The sequence below is a fragment of the Schistocerca americana genome, chromosome 7 (assembly GCF_021461395.2).
Source record: "Schistocerca americana isolate TAMUIC-IGC-003095 chromosome 7, iqSchAmer2.1, whole genome shotgun sequence".
NCBI classification, from domain to species: domain Eukaryota; kingdom Metazoa; phylum Arthropoda; class Insecta; order Orthoptera; family Acrididae; genus Schistocerca; species Schistocerca americana.
The window spans coordinates 167,540,628-167,544,943 of NC_060125.1; the positions used below are offsets into that span (position 1 = coordinate 167,540,628).

Here is a 4,316-nt window from a genome sequence, read left to right on the forward strand (position 1 = left end):
GTCTTCGTAATTGTCAAGAAAAGGTTAGTATGAAAGAAACTCTTTGAAAAACTTGCCGGAAGAGTCGTAAATGGACATACGCTATATATTTTTGTAATGTCTGTGTATATGTGTATACATATAAGACCGGCATAAACTGTATATTTTTGTAGTATATCTAATATGTAAAGGGAAGCATAGTTACGACACATCTTGAAAAGTTCTTGACTGATTTACGAGTACTTCGAATTTTTAGACAATACTCCAACCAACATTTTGCCAGACGTAGGCTGATAGGATACATACATATATATATATGTGGCGGTGTGCAACGGCCTTGCCACAGTGGATACACCGGTTCCAGTGAGATCACCGAAGTTAAGCGCTGTCGGGCGTGGTCAGCACTTGGATGGGTGACCATCCAGGCCTCCATGCGCTGTTGCCATTTATCGGGGTGCACTCAGCCTCGTGATGCCAATTGAGGAGCGACTCGACCGACTAGTAGCGGCGTTGGTCAAGAATACCATCATAACGACCGGGAGAGCGGTGTTCTGGCCCCATGCCTCTACTATCCGCATCCGCCATTGAGGATGACACGGCGGTCGGATGGTCCCGGTAGGCCACTCGTGGCCTGAAGACGGAGTGCTTTTTTATATAAAAGGGGAAGCGTTGTTACGAGAGTGGTGTGCTGACCCCACGCCCCTCCTATCCACATCCTCCACTGAGGATGAAAAAAATGGTTCAAATGGCTCTGAGCACTATGGGACTCAACTGCTGAGGTCATTTGTCCCCTAGAGCTGAGAACTAGCTAAACCTAACTAACCTACGGACGTCACAAACAGCCATGCCCGAAGCAGGATTCGAACCTGCGACCGTAGCAGTCTTGCGGTTCCAGACTGCAGTGCCTTTAACCGCACGGCCACTTCCGCCGGCTCCACTGAGGATGACATGGAGGTCGGATGGTCTCGGTAGACCACTAGTGGCCTGAAGATGGAGAGCTTTTTTATATAAAAGCGGAAGTGTTGTTACTACAAATTTTCTTGACCGATTAACTGGCGGATATTACATGATACTCTAATGAACAAGACTTAGGTTATGTGTGTTTGAAATATATTACGTGTGTAAATATATATATCAGAGACAGCAAAGCACCTGGAAGAGCAGTTGAACAGAGTGGACAGTGTCTTGAAATGAGGCTATAAGATGAACATCAACAAAAGCAAAACGAGGATAACGGAATATAATCTAATTAAATCAGGTGATGCCGAGGGAATTAGATTAGGAAATGAGACACTTAAAGTAGTAGATGACTTTTGCTATTTGGGGAGCAAAATAACTGATGATTGCCGAAGTAACGTAGAAATGTAGACTGGCAATGGCAATAAAAGCGTTTCGGAAAAAGAGAAATTTGTTAACATGAAGTACAGATTTAAGTGCAACGTCCTGGTAGATAAAAACTGTGTGCTGGACCGAGACTCGAACTCGGGACCTTTGCCTTTTGCGGGCAAGTGCTCTACCGACTGAGCTACCCAAGCACGACTCACGCCCCATCCTCACAGTTTGACTTCTGCCAGTACCTCGTCTCCTACTTTCCAAACTTCACAGGAGCTCTCCATCTATAGATTTAAGTGTCATGAAGTCTTTTCTCAAAGTATTTGTATGGAGTGTTGCCATGTATGGATGTGTCACTTGGACGATAAATAGTTTAGACAAGAAGAGAAGCTATCGAAATGCAGTTCTACAGAAGAATGCTGAATATTAGATGAGTAGATCACGCAACTAATGAGGAGATACTGAATAGAACTGGGGAAAAGAGGAACTTGTGACACAGCTTGTCTAGAAGAAGGCATCACTTGGTAGGACATGTTCTGATGCATCAAGGGATCATCAATTTAGTATTGGAGGGCAGCATGGAGGGTAAAAATCGTGGAGGGAGACCAAGAGATGAATACACTAAACAGATGTAGGGTGCAGTAGCTACTTGTAAATGAAGAAACTTTAACAGGATTGAGTAGCATGGAGAGCTGCATCAAACCAGTCTCTGGACTGAAGACCACAACAACGTATAAAGAAGAAAAGTTGTTACCAATAATCTCCCAAAGATCTTGACATACTTTTACACGATACTGTACTGAACATTGCGACGGAAATGGACACAGAGCCTGGGGAGGGGTGTTGGGAGGGGAGGGGGGGAGGGAGGAGGAGGAAATGGATGGGAGATTGGGGAGGAGGATACACAGAGAGAGAAAGGGAGAGAAAAAGATGTAGGTCTGTAGCTTCGACCATAAATGTAATAGACTGGCCCTGACGTCATTTTCGTGCCTCCAACATCTCTGGGCTGAAGTCATGTGAATGTTGGCAAAACATGGTTGTTTCGTGTTGCGCTTATGGCTGTACTCAGCGTTTTATCGGGGGAAATGGCATTACATTTCACGTGTGTTTCTATGATAGTGCAGATGCGTTTATTGAAAGCTGCTGAAGTGACTTTTATATGCTTTTTACACTTGAAATAGAGTATCACGTAAATTAAAGTGATTAAAGTGATGCCTATAAAGTCAGAATCATATTACATTTTGGGCAGTATCTGTGATAGTTCGGTTACAGAAGTAAGTATAACGGTTTCTCGTTTCTACTCATAGTTTCCCTAAGGATGAAAACCGACGGCAGCTTTGAATACAGGCCCTGAAACGGAACAACTTTAAGCCATCTGCACATACACGCCTTTGCTCGAAGGACGTCGCGGAGAAGTGTTTTGGTAGGTTAGTTATTATTTACAATGTATATTTATAATTTATATTTACAGTGTGTCACTTTTAATCCTGATGTTTTTATAGGGCTAAGACTGGAGGGAATTTGCTAAGTAGTGATGCTATCCTGACACTTTTTGATTTTCCGGAGCATATGAAATCGAAGAGGCCTAAGCTCCGTAAATCACACACTAGAAGGCGTTCGTTAGATGATGCCTCGTCTTCTGAAATCTGTGCTTCCAATGCCTGTAAGTCTGAATGTTGTTAGAATGTGTGTGGTAACTGCGAGTTAGTAAAATATTGTATTACAATAGAACTGCAGCACGTTACGTTTTTTTTTAACTGATAGTTTAAACTTTTGTAAAAATAGTGGGAACTGAACCTTTGAAGTGCACCTAAAATTGATACTCTAAAATGGACATGCTCCTAAAGTCGATAATTTTGGCACCTATAGTTGACATAATTCCCGTGTCCAATTTTCTTTTATAAGTGACTAGAGCTCAAATCCGCAGCTCGTGGTCGTGCGGTAGCGTTCTCGCTTCCCACGCCCGGGTTCCCGGGTTCGATTCCCGGCGGGGTTAGGGATTTTCTCTGCCTCGTGATGACTGGGTGTTGTGTGATGTCCTTAGGTTAGTTAGGTTTAAGTAGTTCTAAGTACTAGGGGACTGATGACCATAGATGTTAAGTCCCATAGTGCTCAGAGCCATTTTTGAACTAGAGCTCAAGACGCGGCGAACCCAATCTTTAAAGTTTTAACACGAGCCCAGTCTTACTGTTTATAAGAATATTAACGACGTTTTACTTTAATTGATAGTTTATAGTAATTTCGTCCAGCTGCCCACCAGAGTGGCGTTCGATGTATTTGTTAGATTTTACTGTGAACAAATCGAGGTCAAATGTACTTCTGGCATAATTTTTCGCAAATAAAAAAGGAATTTTTGTTGGAAGCGTTTGGTAGTCAATTGAGAAATGTGGGGAAAATGCGATAGAAACATAGGATGGCAGACCGCTGATTTGAAATCCCGCCACGTTTTGCCAACAGTCACGTGGTTTACGTTCGTGCCACACCAGCCCTATAGCATCTGCACAGCAAGGCCAGTCTGGAGAGGTGGGATGAGAAGACGGACAGATAGGGGTCAAGGACTGGGGGCAAGGACTTCAAGACGTATATTCAGTTCCTTCGCAATTGCCAGGTTTGTAAGTAGAATTATAAAATGAAGAAGTTTTTACAGTCAAATGGCGGAAATATTATTCGAACATGATTTGAAAAGACACCGATGTGTCGGTTTTCGTGGTCAGAGCCCTCCGACGTCGGTGCCTGAGGCGGCCGGCAGCAGCGCAGCGTGCGCGTCACAAGACAATCAGCGGGCCGTCTCGCGCGGCGGGCGCGCCGTGAAGTGGGCTGTTAGAGCGAGCGGGCGCGCGCCGCCTGCCGGCTTTTAGGGCGGGCCCCGAGCTGGTGCGGGTGCTGGTGACGCCGTAATTAAGGTGGCGGCCAGATTGTCTTCGTTATCCCGGGGTCCCCGGCGTTGTTCCCTCGACTGTGCGCCTTTTAATGCGGGCTCTCGTTACTGCAGTAACCCGCCCGCG

The 4,316-nt window shown here is 44.8% G+C and overlaps 1 pseudogene; it reads left to right on the plus strand.

The window, feature by feature from the left end:
* Positions 1-306: 306 nt before the first annotated feature.
* Positions 307-424, plus strand: LOC124623286 (annotated as a pseudogene).
* Positions 425-4,316: the final 3,892 nt, after the last annotated feature.